General features: G+C 42.3%; 1 protein-coding gene and 1 pseudogene across 4 annotated transcripts in view; one reads left to right on the top strand and one right to left on the bottom strand.

Moving 5' to 3' along the window:
* Window positions 1–18,518, bottom strand: part of RGS20 (regulator of G protein signaling 20) — a 77,302-nt gene that overhangs the window by 52,145 nt on the left and 6,639 nt on the right. The gene's annotated exons all lie outside the window — the stretch shown is intronic.
* LOC100589321 lies at window positions 66–17,069 on the top strand (annotated as a pseudogene).

The following is an 18,518-nucleotide window of genomic DNA, read 5'->3' as shown; positions in this document are numbered from 1 at the left end:
ACTCCATCCTGGGTAACAGAGTGAGACTTGGTAAAAAAAAAAAAAAAAAAAAAAAAGCTAAGTTATTATCTCCCCAGACAAAGCTACCCCTTCTTGTTTTTTCTCTCTTGGTAAGCAGTGTTACTATCTCTCCAGTTGTTCAAGAAAACTTATCATCCTCAACTTCTCCCATTTCTAACTCCTGGCAAAGGCAAAGGCAATCTGTCTCCCAGCATGCCTCTCACATCTGCTGTGTTCTTCTCCAAGTGATACGGCCCTAATTAACATCTCAGGTCTGGATCATGGTGGAGGTCTCCCGGCCACTCCCTCTGCCTCCATTCTCACCTTGGACAAAAGGTAAAATTCTGGTAGGAGCTGTAAGAGCACCACAAATGCCCTTCTTCCCTCTGTGGTCTTTCTGCTCTGCTTCTCCTTCTGAAGCAGCATCTAGTGCTGAGACTTGGTAGGGAGGGACCTGGCTTTAGGGTGAGTGTGCTTTTCTTGGGAAATACCTTTCATTGTGGAAGGTGGGGTAGGCAAGGCCAAGGGACAGAAGAACAAGTTCCCTGATGCTGTTTGGCTCAGGCTGGGAAGAAGCATGGAGAGTGCTGAGCTGTGTAAGTGAAATCACCAAGGCTGCAGAGCTGGCAGAGATCCTGGGCAGAAACCAGTTTGCTCTTTGTGGCTTCTTGGGTGCCGTCTCCTGTCAGGGAGCTAACTGCTGTGGAAGGTGGCTGGCTGGGGTGCAGATATAGCCAGATTAGGATCAAAATTAATTTCGGGACCGTGTAACGAGCATTCTAGGTTAGTCAAAGTTGACAACATTTTTCTAAATTGAGATTTCTTATCCTGTAACAAATGTTGTAAGCCTCATTGTTTGTTCACCATTTTCAGAATTTTGTTTTTAATCAACACTAAAACAGGGCAGTGCTTTTTTAATGATGGTAGAACAGTGTCTAGCATACAGTAGGCACCTAAAATATTATGTGTCCAGCAAAATATATAGTTATATATGTACATATACATCTATCTATATAAGCACACACACGTACCATATTGATAACATAGCTGCTTAATAAATTAACCTGTCCATTTTTATTTAGAGGAAATAAAATTAACTGCCAGGGTATGAACTGATCCATCTGATCTCTCTGTCAAAAATATAAGAATCAATCATTTTGGGCTGGGCGCGGGTGGCTCACACCTGTGATCCCAGCACTTTGGGAGGCCGAGGCGGGCAGATCACCTGAGGTCAGAAGTTCGAGCCCAGCCCGGCCAACATGGCGAAATCCTGTCTCTACTAAAAATACAGAAATTAGCCGAGCGTGGTGGCGAGCACCTGTAATCCCAGCTACTCGGGAAGCTGAGGCAGGAGAATTACTTGAACCCGGGAGGCAGAGGTTGCTGTGAGCCGAGATCGTGCCACTGCACTCTAGCCTGGGCGACAGAGCGAGACTCAGTCTCAAAAAAAAAAAAAAAAAAGAACCAATGATTTTGTTTTTACGTTTAAAAGCTTAACTTTTTCTTCATTTTCACAGCAGTATCCATAACCTATTGGTCAGTGTAATGAGCCAGTGCAAATATTGCAACTATGCATAGACAGGGAACGGCATGCACATCCGTACACAAAAGAGCAGCTAAAATAATGAAGGAAATGCCAAGTGATGAGGATAGAGAGGAAGGACAGAGAGCAACCAGAACTCTCCCGCACCGCTGATGGGAGTGTAAATTGGTGTAGCCAGTTAGGAACACTCACAGAATGTGTTTCAGCTGACCCCATGCACACCCTCTGACCCAGCCATTCCAGGCTTTAGTATATACTGCCCGAGAACGTTGCACCAAAAGTATGCATTAGGATGTTCTACACATAATAGCCAAAAACTATTCAAATGTTCATCAATAGTAGAATGGGGCTAGGCACTGTGGCTCATGCCTGTAATCCCAGCACTTTGAGAGCACATAGCGGGTGGACAGCTTGCGCCCAGGAGTTGGGACCAGCCTGGGCAACATGGCAAAACCCTGTCTCTGCAAAAAGAAGCAAAAATTAGCTGGATGTGGTGACATGCACCTAGTCCCAGCTACTCAGGAGGCTGAGGTGGGAGAATTCCTTGGGTCCAGGAGGCGGAGGTTGTGGTGAGTCCAGGTCGCATCACTGTACTTCAGCCTGGGTGACAGAGCGAGACCCTGACTCAAAGAAATAAAAATAAAAAGTAGAATGGAAAAGTGAACGTGTTTATATAATGGGATATTATTCAGCGATGAGAATGAACAATCTCCAACTACCTCAACAGGTGGATTAATCTCACCAATGATGCTGGCAACTGCCATTCTGCATTCTATTCTATCTCTATAATGTTTTCCTTTTTTAAGGGACAGGGTCTCACTCTGTTGCCCACAGTGGAGTGCAGTGGCTATTTGCAGGCATGATCATACCACTGCAGCCTCAATCCCCTGGGTTGGAGCAATTCTCCTGCCTCAGCCTCCCAAGTAGCTCGGACTACAGGTGTGTGCCAGCTCTGTCTCCATAATTTTGACTACTCTAAGTACCTCATATAAGTGAAATCATATAGTATCTGTCCTTTTGTATCTGGCTTATTTCCTTCAGCATAATGACCTGAAGGTTCAACCATCTTTGTAGCATGTGTCAGAATTTAAGAGGTGCGGTTTTTCAGAGAAGGGATGTTTTCGAAGTGGCAACAGACAGTGGAGACACCTACCTTACTTCTAAGCCCTGAAGCGGCAGAATTTCTGTGGGGAAATATCTATAACTACCAGGGCCATAGGGGAGGCAATGTTCTCAAAGACCAGCCAGATCTCAGTGAGAGATGAAACAGAAAGAGACATTAAGAGACAAGTATAGGCCAGGCGTCGTGGCTCACGCCTGTAATCCTAACACTTTGGGAGGCCAAGGTGGGTGGATCACTTGAGGTCAGGAGCTCGAGACCAGCCTGGTCAACATGGTAAAACCCCATCTCTACTAAAAATACAAAAATTAGCCAGGCGTGGTTAATGACGGGCATCTGTAGTCCCAGCTACTCGGGAGGCTGAAGCAGGAGAATCACTTGAACTTGCAAGGCGGAGGTTGCAGGGAGCTGAGATTGATTGCGCCACCGCACTCCAGCCTGGGTGATAGAGCAAGACTCCATCTCAAAAAAAAAAAAAAAAAAAAAGAGACAAGCATGAAGGCCAGGGCATGTTGCTGCTGGCAGACTGAGGTCGAGAGAGTACAGTGGGATGCTGTGAGGGGTGCGGGGGAGTGTCCCATGAAGCCAGGTCAGGACATGAGCAGCCCTGCCGTGACTGGGGGCAGAGGGCTGAGTGGGAATATTGGGTTTAGTTGGAGGAGTCCTCTGAGTGCTGTGCTGACATTCTGGCCCACAGTTGGTCCCTAGAGAACACCTGCTTAAAACAGAGAACTGGGCCAGGAACGTCCAGCAGTCTGGTGTGATAGGGGGAGGAGAGCATGGGGTGTCCAGTCAGAGGAGCCCTGCCATCTTGACCTTTGCCACTTGTTAGGCCTGGACCAAATTACTTCACCTTCCTAAGCCTCCACCTTCTCATGTGTATAACATTAGCTGCCTTGAGATTTGTTAAGAGGATTAAATGAGAGAATGTATGTGAAAGGTCTCTGAAAACCAGGTGCTACTCTGGTGCCTTATTTCTTTAAATTTAGTACTTATTGATATTTTATTTTTTGTCTACATTTCTTGCTATATAAACACTGATATTTAATGTAAAAATAGGACGAGTAATATAGAAAGACCTTATAAGTGTTTTAAGATTGTAAACAAGGCTGGGTACAGTGGCTCACAACTGTAATCCCAGCACTTTGGGAGGCTGAGGTGGGTGGATTGCTTAAGTCCAGGAGTTTGAGACCAGCCTGGGCAACATAGTGAGACCCTGTCTCTAAAAAAAATTTAAAAATCAGCCAGGCATGGTGGCACGCACCTATAGTTCCACCTACTCAGGAGGCTGAGGTGGGAGGATCGTTTGAGCCCAGGAGGTTAAGGCTGCAGTGAGCTATGATTGCACCACTGCATTCTAACCTAGGGGAAAAAAAGACTGTAAACAAATTGGTCCTGTACCTTTGTGTCTATATTCAGCAGGGACTGAAATAGCAGGGACACCATTTACCCACCCTCAGACATCTGGCACCTCGACCATTCACAAATCTAGAAGTAACCCAGAATGCCTTCAAGGACATGCAAGTGGTGACAAAAATAGCTAGGCAAAGCTGAGAACAGAAAAACTAGACAACAGGCATGTAAATCTGCCAGTTCACCAAGCAGAGCACCTTTGCATGCAGGTCAGGGAAGCACCAGGAAGTCTGCTGAGGGTGGTGAGTGGTGAGGGGTCTAGCTGGATCCTCACTCTTCCCCTGTTGGGCTTGTGACTAGAGCCTGAAGCCACCTCCCTAGGCCTTGGTTTTGTCTTCTGAACTGGAGGCAAAATGACCATCAAGTTTTTCTTCTCTTTCTAACATGCCATGGTTACCTGCCACTACATGGCTGAACTGTGCAAACAGGATGCTGAGTGAGAGAAGCCAGCTAGAAAAGGCCAAGTATCATATGAACCCATCTATATAAAATGTTCAGAACAGGCAAATCTGTGGAAACAGAAAGTAGCTCAGTGGCTGCCTGGGGCTGCTGGAGGAAGGGACTTGGTGGCTGATGGCTAAGGGGTGCTGGGTTTCTTCTTGGAGTGATGAAAATATTCTAAAATGAATTGCAGTGATGGTTACACGTCTCTATGAATGGATGTCATAAAACAGTTTTTAAATGCTGGTATTTTAATTTACCTTAAAGGCAGCATAGTGGATTGAGTACCAAAAAGTACAGAAATGCAGGTTGTGAGTTCTGTTCTGTCACTATCTTGTTCGCCTGACATAAGTCAGCTACCTGCTCTGGGCTGCTGTTGGCTGAGTCATTCCCCTTTCTGTCCCATAAAGTCATGATTCTGTGACTTAAACCTGAGACACATGAGAAAAGGAAGGAAAAAATACCCAATAAAGAGAATAGAGAGACAAAAGGCAGTGGGCACAGCACATGTAGCATGCTGGTGACAAACATGGTACACAGGCATTGTGGTGCCAGGAGGACAGACACAGGAGCATCGCGCGGCATCGTAGCTAGTGTGGTGGCCAGCTGCCTGACTTCTGAAGGAAATGCTGTTAACACATCACAGCTGGGAACATAAAGTTCCTAACAGCAGAAATTTTAATACGTATTTGAACAATAATGTGCCATGAAAATACTTTCCCTGACCATCATGCTACAGTGTGAAATGCAAATGAACATGCCACTCACGTTACATAGCATTTCAGTGTTTTCTTTCATAGGCATACGTCAGTACAAAGATCAGAAATGCAAACTCTTTCCTTGGTTAAAAGCACCTGCAGTGCTCTTTGGCCTAGAGAATTATTGTATTTATAGTCTTTTCAACATTCACCAGGTGGAAAAGTGGGTTCCCACAGTGCATCTGGAAAAACAGAAATGCATCTGGCTTAACTAATTACAGTTCAGCTTTTATTTAATAGAGAAAACAATAAATATGTGCAATTAATGCCACATAAGCCCTTACTGTATTCAATCTCATACATATTTCATTTCTATCTCTGGTTTTGAAATCTAAGTAATCTAGAGCCCACAGGATATCATGTGTTATGCATGCTTCAATATAACCCTAAAAAATGTGAATTGACATTTGATATGAATTTAAATCCTCCACAAATCCACACTCCTGTTGAAGTGCCACAAGGTTATTATATAGAAGTAATGGTGAAGGCAATGGAGCATTAGGAGGAGGCCAGTTTCTTCTTTGGTTCTGACACGGTGGAAGGAACACAGCCTCCCAAACGAAAAAGGGTAACACTCCTTCTGTGCTCCCTAATGGCCACAACTACTTCTAGGTACACTCTGAGTACCCTCAATACCAGGACAGTGGTCTGTAACATCTGGTATCCTCTGAAGGTGATGCATTTTCCTCACCTGGAACATTCTCCAAATTAACAGTGCAGAAGGGAAACACAACCTCATCATCATCATCACCACCACTCCTCAAGTCAAGCAGGGAATTATACCAGGGGGAGGCAGAGCAGCAGCTCCTGGTGGTGCAAGGCGAGGGGGTGGGATCCAGCCCCACAGCCATCAAGGAGGCATTCCAGCCCTGCTGAGGAACAGAGCTCCCAAAGTTTGGCCCGGAGTGGACACTCAAGCTCTTTCAGCAAGCAGAAGGTGGCTGTAGTAAGAGTAGCACCTGTTGCCTTTGCAGTGTGTGCCCCCACATGCCTTGGACCTATCAGCCACTCTGTATACTTTGGACTGACCTACCAAGCTTTTAGAAATAATGTCCTTTCCATAACTAAAAGTGAGCCAATTTTGCAGACATTGTGTCCCTCTGATGTGAAGCAACAGGAATTTATTTGAGCCTTTGGGTCTAACATCTAGTTTGCAGAAATTGAGGAAATACAGGGACAAGTTAGCAACTTGAGGAAGCAGCAAATGAATTCAGTGTGGGACAATCGACGGGGCAGCAGCTCCAGTTTCTTCCAGTTGGCGTATGAAAAAGAAGATGGATGATGAGGAAGATTAGTAAAGAGGCTAATGAGAAAGAATGTGCTATGGTTACACATTAGATGATGCGAATTGCTTACTGTTAATTTTGTTGGGTATGACAAATGTATTGTGGTTACTATATGGATATTATAAAGTATGCTTATTAAAAGATTAGGTTCCTTAGAAGTAACATTCATTTTTATTTGAACTGTCTTTAATGAATAACATTTCTATTGATGCTTCCTACCATTGCCCCTAAATTATTAGATGGAATTAAGGAAACTTTTATGGACAGGGCATCCAAGTTTGACCACAAGTGAGAGCAGGGCCTTACCCAGTGCTGCAGGGTCCAGTCTGGTCCTGTCTGCCAGGGCAGCCCTAGCCCATTCTGCTTGTGCTGGGCACAAATCTTAACAGACATTAGGCCTGGATGAATATTTGCTGAAGAACTTCCTCTCCATCAATTACAGCAGATGGGTTATGAAATGTGTCAACGTACATGCAAATTAAGGATAAAAATGTACAAAAGATGTGTTTATAAGTAACTAACTAGCTTTCTCTACTTCTTACAGGAATGTCTGGGCAAATTTTCCCTCTACATTTCTTTTTTCACAAATTCCACTTTTGCCCATAGAAAATTCTCTATGATCCCCCGTGGACAGTCGCATTGGCTCCTCAAACTTTGTCTTGTGTCCATTATTAGAATTTTTTATCCTGGGATGATTCTCCTATGATAATGATATGAAATAGCAAGCTCCTATTCTATTTAAAGCTTTCAAGCTGTAAGTAATTTGAAATCTCTGAAAACCGTCTGAGCTGTCTCAGCCACAAAACCTTTGTGCATATTATTTCCCTGTGGTCCTTCTTCATTAGTCCTTTCGGGGCTTGTTAATTGCTACTAAGTTTTCCTGTTAATATGAAAATGCTGAATGTTGAAATAGGGGATACCCAAAGGAATCTTAAGTTGGGTCCTTTGATTTTATTTCCTATAGGAGATTGCCTTTAATTGGTTTTCTGGTCTGTCTTTTGAAATTTTTTTAAAGAGTAGACTCTTCTATAAGAAATACAATTGTCATTGCTTGAACTTCATATTTACTTTCATACAGACTGTTTCCTACAAAAACCTAGTAATACCCCACACTTATATTTATGCTATAGTCCAGAGGTAGACAAATGTTTTCAGTGAGGGACCAGAGCATACATATTGCACACTTTGCAGGCCTCCTGGTCTGTCTGCAACTACTCAATTCTGCCTCTGTATCACAAAAGCAGCTCAAACATCAAACAAATGAGCATGGCTGTGCTCCAATAAATCTTTATGAATGCTGAAATCTGAATTCTGTAAAATTTTCATGTGTCACAAAATATTCTTCTTTTTTGGGGGGCGGGGGACAGCATCTCACTGTGCCACACAGATTGGAGTGCAGTGGTGCAATCCACGGCTCACTGCAGCCTCAACCTCCTGGGCTCAAGTGATCCTCCTGCATCAGCCTCCTGAGTAGCGGGGACTAAGGCTCATGCCACCACACTTGGCTAATTTTGTATTTTTTGCAGAGGCAGGGTCTTGCTTTGTTGCCCAGGCTGGTTTCAAACTCCCAACCTCAAGAGATTCTCGTGCTTTGGCCTCCCAAAGTGCTGGGATTACAGGTATGAGCCATCATGTCTGGCCTTATTCTTCTGACTTTTTCTCCCAACAATTAAAAAATGTAAAAACCATTCTTGGCCGGGCGTGATGGCTCATGCCTGTAAACCCAGCACTTTGGGAGGCCAAGGAGGGCAGATCATTTGAGGTTAGGAGTTCGAAATAACTCTGACCAACATGGTGAAACCCTATTTCTACTAAAAATACAAGGAAATTAGCCGGGCATGGTGGCGTGTGCCTGTAGTCCCAGCTACTCAGGAGGCTGAGGCAAGAGAACTGCTTGAACCCGGGAGGCAGAGGTTGCAGTGAGCCGAGATCCCACCACTGCATTCCAGCCTGGGCAACAGACCAAGACCCTGTCTCAAAAAAAAAAAAAAAAAAAGGAATAAAAAGAAAAACCATTATTAGTGTTCAGGGCATACAAAAGCAGGCAGAGGGCTGGAGGTGGCCCTGTGCCTTGTTTGCTGACCTCTGTCATAAACAGAAACTCTTCATAGACTGTTTATGGATAATTGAGAAAAGGAAGCACAGATTCTAAAGTAATAAGATCCTACTGATTATTTTCAAGGCTTTCCACCATGACTTCATGATCATTTGGTGTACCACAGCACAGCAGGCTGCATATCATCAGAGCCTAATGAATCCACATTTGTGCCTCTAGCCCAGGCCTTTCCCTGGATGCCATACACACAAATCCAACCAGCTGCCTGGCACCTTAGTTGGAGCTCTCCTGGACATCTCTAGGGTCTAACATGGAATCCTGCATCTCCTCCTCCAGCCCCTCTGTTTCACCTCCTGTCTTCTCCACGGCCACACATGGTGCCACCATCCACCTACATCAAGAAGTCACCTTGATTCCTCATGCATCACTCATTAGCAAGCTCACTGCATCTCCAGGGCTCACACCAGGCCTGCACTGCATCCCCACTGCTTCTCCTAGGCTGGTGGCCCCATCCCTTGTCTTGATGGCTACAGTAAGTCCCATATCCACCTCCTTCCTTCTCCCCGCACAGCTTTCTGCTACAGTAGCAGAGTTGAGTAGTTGCAATGACCCACAAAGCCTAAAATATTTACTAACTGTTTTAAAATAGAATCTAGATCCTGTTAGTCCCCTCCTGCGGGCTTCAATGGCAAATCCTGACACTAGAAAAAATCCAAACTCTATCAGGGTCTAAATATTGCACAATTTTCCCCTATGTTTATATGAGCGAATGTATCACATCTTACATTTAATATTTGAAATTATTTTGTGGAGATTCTGAGGTCCCATTTATTAATAGGGAAAACTCAGCTTCAAGGAGGTTGTCTAATGTGCCTGACATTCAGTCTTGAATGACAAACAGACTTGAATCTAGATCATGTGGTTCAAGGCACGGACGCATCTGTCACCCCACAGAACTGTGCCCCTCACACCACAGCTGCACATGGGCCACATTCGATGGATTTGGATTATTTGTGTAGGCCCATCAGTGAAGGCTTCTGGAGTCCTTTTCCCAGAAGGTCTGCTGTTGATTCGAATGGGCTGATAGAAACTCCAGCGCATTACTTTGTCCCACAGGGCCTTAGCATTCCCAAGACAGTTCTCTGGGCTAGGCTGACAGAATGTTGTTGTCTGCAGTTCCTAGGATGTGTGTGGGAGAATCTCTGCTCCTCGAGGTTTTAGTTTTCTACAGTTTGCACCAAAATATCTACTGAAATTTAGATCTCCCTCCCCTTTGGTGTGAAGTGTCAAACAGTAGATATGTTGAACAAACAGATCTAAAATTGAAGAAATTACAGACTTGAAATGTTCAGTGGTTATGCGCTTTGGACTCTTCGCAGGGAACCATAGCAATTTATAACCTTTCAGTGAGACAAAATAAGGCAGTTGGATACAGAGACCCAGGATGAAAACCTCTGTACTAACGTATTGGGTAAAAAGGCACATAGGGGACCTGTTTCAATTAAGAAAATACAAGCTATGTGTAGCCTCCTAATTATCAGACCAGATTTGATAGATTTTAAGAAATGTTTTCTCTATCTAAATTAGTATTTATAGTTTTCATAAATGCCTTCATGATTTTGAATACAGATCACAAGAAGATAAAGAAAAGAAATAAAGCCTTTTTTTTTTTTTTTTTTGAAACGGAGTCTCGCTGTGTCGCCCAGGCTGGAGTGCAGTGGCGCAATCTGGGCTCACTGCAAGCTCCGCCTCCCGGGTTCACGCCATTCTCCTGCCTCAGCCTCTCCGAGTAGCTGGGACTACAGGCGCCCGCCACCACGTGTGGCTAATTTTTTGTATTTTTAGTAGAGACGGGGTTTCACCGTGGTCTCGATCTCCTGACCTCGTGATCCGCCCGCCTTGGCCTCCCGAAGTGCTGGGATTACAAGCGTGAGCCACGGTGCCCGGCCGAAATAAAGCCTTTTGTTTAGTTTATGACATTTGTTTAACATGCTCGGGTGAGTTTTTCGCTTTACTAGATTTTGCATAATTTTATCCTTTTTATTCTTCTTAGTACTCTTTCATCCTTTAAGCCAAATTTATTCTACGTAGTCTGGTTATGATGCTCTGGTGTTTTTGTTAATAAGTATTTCATTTTGCCAAGAGAACAGCACTGCCTAACTAGTCACTCAAGGGGCCAAAGGCAACTTATGTGTTTGGCAAAAACTTAGCTCTAGTGAGAACTTGATAAATTTCAGGTTGTTGCATAACTAGATCCCCTCACTCTTGTGCCTTGACTTAAATCTGCCCACAAATGGTAAGGAGGGCAGTCCTTGGAATACGGAGGTCAGAGCAGCAAAGCCGGCTGTCATTGAAGCTGGCTGTCATCACACTAAGGAACTAAAGGCTGAGATAGTAAGAGTGAGATGACAGATGAGACTGAGGTAAGTCCAAGGCCTTGGGGACACACACATCAGTGCTGTCCTCCTGGCCCAGGTCAGGAGAGTCCTGCTACTCCGCCTCCAGGTTTACTATTTTCATCTCAGCTTTAGAGTAGAATCTAACTATTTCTATATATTAATATAGTTTTTTTTTAAAGAAGCAAATGCCGTAGTCAAAATAAAAGAGCAACTTGGCAACAGGAAATCTAATATGAAAATTAATTATATTTAAATCATTCACGGAGATAATGTTAAAATTACAGTCTCCACATAGACTTTCCTCTGCAAAGGTCAACCAGCTGTTCTTTCCAGAAAATACTGTTAGCCTTTTCTTAATATTTTTTAATTTTGTTTTCTTATTGCCAATATCTTATAATAAGTCCTACTTGATATAACACGAAGTAGTTAAATGTAGATTTTACTGAGAGTGACTATTCTGAATGCAATTCTTTCTGCAACTAAATTTTATCTAAATTCTTCAGTTTCAGGAGGTCATTTTTTGGGGGTCTATAAGTGACAAAGATTAGGCCAAATATGAATTCATAAACTTACCAGTAATATTTTTCCTGGATATTAAGTCATGGTGCAGGTCTTTCATATTAAGTTTTTTTAAAAGAGCATTGTTCAAATGGTGAAAATTTTATAAACTGTACCAAATAGAAATATATCAAAATATAAATGTTTAAAATCAAATTATACATGGTCAGGGGCTTAAAACAATGATAAATATTAGAAGATATTGGTAAGAGGTACCACTTACTGATACTCTCTTGAACCCTCTGCTATACATGTATTACGTTAAAGCAAGTATTCTTATCACTGCTATACATATTCAGATTCAGAGACTCACAAAACTAATGATCGAAGTCAAAGTTTGAGCCTAGTTCACTTTCATTCCAATGCTCACGCTTTTTACATTACATAACTGCAATCTGAAGCATAAAGAGTTGCAAAAATTATAACATACTTCTTTTCTTTCCAGTGTTTTCAAACTGACAAAACATGTATTACATTTTACACACACAAATGGCAAATTTTAAAATACACATTTTCTGAATTACATTGGAAACAAATGATATAAAAGAAAGGTAACAATGTAATACACAGAAAATTAATTCAAGAAAAATGTCAATAGGTCAAGGCAGATCACTTTTTTTTTTTTTAGACAGAGTCCTGCTCTGTCACCCAGGCTGGAGTGCAGCGGCATGATCTTGGCTCACTGCAATTTCTGCCTCCCAGGTTCAAGCGATTCTCCTGCCTCAGCCTCCTGAGTAGCTGGGACTACAGGCACATGCCACCACACCTGGCTAATTTTTTTGCATTTTTAGTAGAGATGGGGCTTTGCTATGTTGGCCAGGCTGGTCTCGAAATCCTGACCTCAAGTGATCCACCCACCTTGGCCTTCCAAAGTGCTAGGATTAAAGGCCTGAGCCACCGTGCCTGGCCCAAATCACTATTCTTATGCAACAACTAAAAAAACTCAGATAAATAAGTGAAATTACATTTCTAAAGGCATCAGAGAACTGTGAAAGCAAAAAGATTATATAAGCTAAAATTTCTGAGTGAGAGAGCTCTTCCAAGCTGAGCTGTCTGTCACTAGCTGTTTTTTTTTCTGAGGGCTTTTGCTGACCGTTAGCACAAGCTGTGGACATAAAGGGACTCTTTTCTCATGTGGGAGAACAAGTCCCCTTCAGTAACAAGGCCTTCCTCAAACACATGGCTGGGTCCTACAAGATATTTATCAAATGTGGAGGCCACATGGGGAAGGTGGAGGCAAAGAACAAACTTAAAACCTCTGAAGGCAAGACTGAGTCTTCCATTCTTTTCAGACCAAGGAGATAGAAGTCCATCAGGCTTTCATTCTGGAATCCAGAAGAAAATTTTCAAGGAACAAGAAAGAACTGGGCATTAGCTAAATCTTATTAAAACTACAGCCACCAGCCTGGGTAACACAGTGAGACCCCATCTCTACAAAACATTTTTAAAAAATGGTCAGGTGAATTGGCATGTGCCTGTAATCCCAGCTACTCAGGAGGTTGAAGTGGGAGGACAGCTTGAGCCCAGGAATTCTAGGTTATAATGGTGCCGATGTACTCCATTCTGGGGGTGACAGAGGGAGATTCCATGTCAAAACAAAAAAAACCCCAAAACTGTTACCAGATCAGATCCATTCTAATACCTGCTGGCCTGAAGTGATCAGCCCTTCAGTCCTTCATCCTTAGACAGGAAATCCCTCCAAGGGAGATTCAATCCTTGCTGGTGGAAGAAATTACCAGAACCTACACAGTTTCTTTATATACAATGTCTACATATAATAAAAATTACTAGATATGTGAAGAGAGATAAAAATGTGATGAATAAAAAAATGGATACAGGCACACAGATGATCTCATTGGATTTAGTAGATAAGAATTAGATGGACTAAACTGATGAAAAGATGGGAAATTTCATCAGATAATTTAAATGTATTACAATGAATCAAGTTGGCATACTACATTTAGAAGAAAACAAGTTCTGAAATTAATAACTCACTAGATGGTTTGACAGAAGACTTAGGCACAGAGGAAGACAGCTTAATTAACTAAAACATAGGTCAACAGAAAATATTCATATTGAAGCAGAAAGAGATGAGAAATGAACAAAACAGAACAGACAATAAGAGACATGAAGGAAAAAGACTAACATATGTATGATTTGGGTCCCAGAAGCAGGAGAGAAAGAAAGAAAACCAGACAAAGCCATATTTCAAGAGATATTGAGTGAAAATTTTCCAAAGTTGATGAAAGACGTCAATCCACAGATACAAGAAGTTCAGTTAACCCAAAACAGAATAAATAAAATGAAAACCACATATAGGCACATTATATTCACTGTGGTAAGTCAAAAACGAGAGAAAAACTTTAGCCAGAGGATAACAATATGCTACCTTCAAAGAAGCATAACTTTCCAACAGAAACTATGAAAGTCAAAAGATAATGGAATGAGAGTGTAAAGGCAGGCCAGACTGGAAGAAGAGATTTGCAGTGCACATGTGTGTGCATAAGCGCGTGCACACACACACACACACACACACACACAGAATTTTGACAGATGGCTTGTATCCAGAATATATAAAGAACTCCGACAGATCAATAATAACAATAATAAAAGATCAATGGCACAATAGAAAAATAGGCCAAACAGAAGTTCAAGACCAGCCTAGGCAACATGGTGAAACACCATCTCTACCCCTTCCCCCTACCCAAAATAAAAAAATTGGTTGAGTGTGGTGGTGCACACCTATAGTCTCAGCTTCACAGCTAATTGTGCCACTGCCTTCCACCCTGGGCAACAGAGTGAGACCCTGTCTCAAAAAAAAAAAAAAAGAGAGAGAGAAAGAAAGAAAGAAAAAGAAAAATGGGCCAAAGGATTGTAGAGGCATTTTAAATAGAAAATATACAAATAACTTGACCCAAAAACATATAAGAAGATGCTTAACATCATTAGTAGCCAGGGAAATACAAATTAAAACCATAATGAGATACCGCTACACAGCCACCAGAATGGCTAAAGTTAAATGGGCAAACAATACTAAGTACTGGTGAGGATGTGAAGCAATACACACTTTGCTGGTGGGGATGGATGTAAACTGATGTGGACTATGAAACAGTTTTGCAGTATCTACTAAGGCTAAACATACACTGGACTTATTACCCAACAATTTTTATCCTAGGCATATACCCAAAGGAAATAAGTTCATCAAAAGACATGAATGAGAATGTTCCTATTAGCATTATTCATAATAGCTCCACACTGGAAACAACTAAAATTTCTTCAGTAATGGAATGGAATACACTGTGGTGTATTCACACAAAGGAACGCTGCACAGCATTAAAAAATAACAATACATACAACAAATGAATCTCAAAAACATAATGCTGAGCTAAAGAACCAGATGCAAATATTATACACTGTTTAATTCCATATGAAGTTTAAAAGCAGGCACAATTGGTATATGGTGAAAGAAGTTATAAAAGTGGTTACCTGTGGGAGTCCTGAATGGAAGGAAGTGAGATGGAATCTTTGGGAGAGCACGGGGGGCTGAAAATATCCTGTATCTTCATTTAGAGCCGTGGTGAGTGATTTTGGCCCCAGGAGACACTTGGCAATGTCTAGAGACATTTTTGTTCATGGCATCCAGGGAGGGGTGCTACTGGATCATGCAGTGGGTGAGGATCAGGGATGCTGCTAAACATCCTACAGGGCAATGGACTGCCCCCCTCAATAAGGAGTTGTTCAACCCCAAATTTCCACAGTGCTGAGGTGAGGAACCCTGATCTAAATGGTGGCTCTGTGGGGGTACATTTACATAAAGTTTACTAAGCTGTACTCTTAAGATGTGTAAATTTTACTGTAAGTTATAACTCAAGTAAACGAAGTTAAAAGCTGTCATAAACCTCACAAAAATACCAAATAGCTCCTCACTGAAACCTAACAAACACAGAAAAACTTTGTTTCAGTTTTAGAAATACTCTAATTCATTAAACAGTCCTAACAACTGAAATTTGCTGGGATTATAGTAAGTCAGGAAGAATTAAAATCTTTATGTAAAGTCCCCCTTAAATGCAAAGAAATATCTATACCTTTCTTTATGGCAGAGATATATGAATTATATCTGGGTAGTCACTAGAAATAAATATCTGTAAAAACACAATGAGTGTATAATGGAAGACCCCATACATGTGAGATTCTTTTCGGAGTCATCAAAAGATGAATAGAGAAAAATATACATATACCTTTGTTTTTTTTAAGTCAGGGTCTCACTCTGTTGCCCAGGCTGGAGGGCAGAGGCAAGATCATGGCCCACTGCAACCTCAGTGTCCCCAGGCTCAGGTGATCCTCTGGCCTCAGCCTCCCAAGTAGCTGGGACTACAGGTGTGCACCACCACACCCAGCTAATTTTTTGCATTTTTTTAAGAGATAGGGTTTCACTATGTTACCCAGGCTGGTCTGGAACTCCTGAGCTCAAGTGATCCACCCGTCTTGGCCTCCTAAAGTGTGGGAATTACAGGCGTGAGCCACCACACCTGGCCACATGTACTTTTTAACAGTAGTCTAATCTGAGTTCTCTGGATAATGACTTCCTGTCACTAATTATCAACATGACTTTTATACAAATTAAGAAATCTATGGGCGTGTGCTCTTGGGCTGCTCTCTGGCCAGCACCCTCTCCTGTGTCACCTCTCTTGTGTCCACAGTCTAACCCATCTCTTCATTTCCCTCAACCTCAGGTGCAGCCTCCACCAAAATGCAGATTTTTGCAAAAATCCTTACAGGGAAGATCATCATCCTAGAGGTTGAACCCTTGGATACAACAGAAAAACGTAAAGGCCAATATCCAAGATAAGGAAGGAATTCCTCCTGATCAGCAAAGACAAGTGACTGGAAGCTGGCAAGTAACTGGAAGATGGATGTACTTTCTCTGGCTAAAACATTCAAAAGGAAATTACTCTTTTTATCTTGTGTTGAGACTTCATGGTAGTGCCAAAACTAGGAAGAAATCTTACACAACTCCCAAGAATAAGCACAAGAGAAAGAAGGTGAAGTGGGTGTCCTGAAATACTATAAGGTGGATGAAAATGGCAGAATTAGTGGCCTTCGTTGGAAGTGCCCTTCAGATGAATGTGGTGCCGGAGTTTTTATGGCCAGCCACTTTGACAGGCATTATTGTGGCTAATGTTGTCTGATTTATTGCTTCAACAAACCAGAAGACAAGTAATTGTGTATTAGTTAATAGAAGACATGAAAAAAAAGAAAGAAAAAGAGAAATCTACTAGTCCCTTAAATCTCATTATCACCCCACCCTGAGACATAAAAGTCCATTATAAGGATGAGGTAAGGAGTAGGTTGCATAATTCTTTCCACTGTTGCAAAAATTCAACAGCTGTATAAGTGTTGATTCTAGCCATTCAGCCCTAAAAGGGTTAAAGTCCCTGGTGTCCTTAGTTTCAGAGCAGCAATACAAACTTGTGCTCTAGCCTTGAGCAACCACAATTCAGTCAGCTTCAGAGGGGCACAAATGTAGACAAACCAGATAGCAGGGCGTTCTCCACTCCTTCACTGTTGGACGGACGTGCACATTGTACAACCCAGCACCTCAGGAAGCCAAGCTATCAGATAACTTTGCATGAGATGCCTTTGCCTAAAACCCAAATGCTCATATGAAAAGGATTTTACACTTTAGAATAAAATAAATGCGTAATTAGAAATTGAGCTTTCAAGGCCGGGCGCGGTGGCTCACGCTTGTAATCCCAGCACTTTGGGAGGCCGAGGCGGGCGGATCACGAGGTCAGGAGATCGAGACCACGGTGAAACCCCGTCTCTACTGAAAATACAAAAAATTAGCTGGGCGTGGTGGCGGGCGCCTGTAGTCCCAGCTACTCGGAGAGGCTGAGGCAGGAGAATGCCGTGAACCCAGGAGGCGGAGCTTGCAGTGAGCCGAGATTGCGCCACTGCACTCCAGCCTGGGTCACAGAGCGAGACTCTGTCTCAAAAAAAAAAAAAAAAAAGAAATTGAGCTTTCAAAATCAGAAAGGTCAACTGGCTTTAATAACTATTGAAATAACTCATGTAAAATATCACTGCTGGGCAACAGAGCATATTACTCATATTTCAGAAGTGATTCCCTATGCAAATAGCTAGACTCTAATCAGCTGGATTAGAATCAAGGTAATCTACTCCATGAATTTATAATCATGTAATATTACTCTGAGCACCCAGCCACATCAAACTTGATTGTGAATGGCCTCTCCAAGAGCCCATTCAACTATACTATGAACTGACTCACTCCAAGCAGCATCGCCTTAACTCTTGAGCTAGCTGCACAAAGTAACATTCAGGGACCATCTCAGATGGTGCCGTGTAGTCAGTGACTCACACTTATTGTACTAAATGCTAAGCTCTGACTCAGAGTGAGCCCTATTAGTTGCTTACTGACACTGTACTTGTTTGAATAGAAGCTCACATTGTGAGTCACCTGGTGGTGCACTGAAAACCAATCTGAAATATTCTCAATTGGACAGTGATTCACATTATAATCATATTGGGACCTAACTTGACACATGTGATTTCAAAACTAAGTTCTGCCAAACTGGCTTGGGAGCATGCTAGAAAGTCACTCCCTTCTTGATGTCCTGTCCTTCTGTCTAAGAACATGTAGTAAGTATGCCAAGATGCAAAGTATTCAAGAGTAGGGTATTCATGCAAGAGGTTTCTTGGAGTCAAAAAAAAAAAAAAAAATGAGTAAGATACTCAGTATCCAGTTCACATACTGGAAAAAACCATGGTTTCCTTTTTCAAGGATGCAGGCATAATTCCTAGAAGTACCTTCCCTGGAAGATACACTACCCCTATAAATAACTTTAAGACCAGATGTTCATTAGAAAGGCTCTGCCGTATAATTCATTTTTTTGTTTTTTGTTTTTGAGACGGAATCTCCCTCT

This window comes from Nomascus leucogenys, chromosome 16 (assembly GCF_006542625.1).
Source record: "Nomascus leucogenys isolate Asia chromosome 16, Asia_NLE_v1, whole genome shotgun sequence".
In the NCBI taxonomy this organism is placed as follows: Eukaryota; Metazoa; Chordata; class Mammalia; order Primates; family Hylobatidae; genus Nomascus; species Nomascus leucogenys.
Note: the sequence above shows the minus strand (reverse complement) of the source record. Positions and strands in the feature narration are given on the sequence as shown.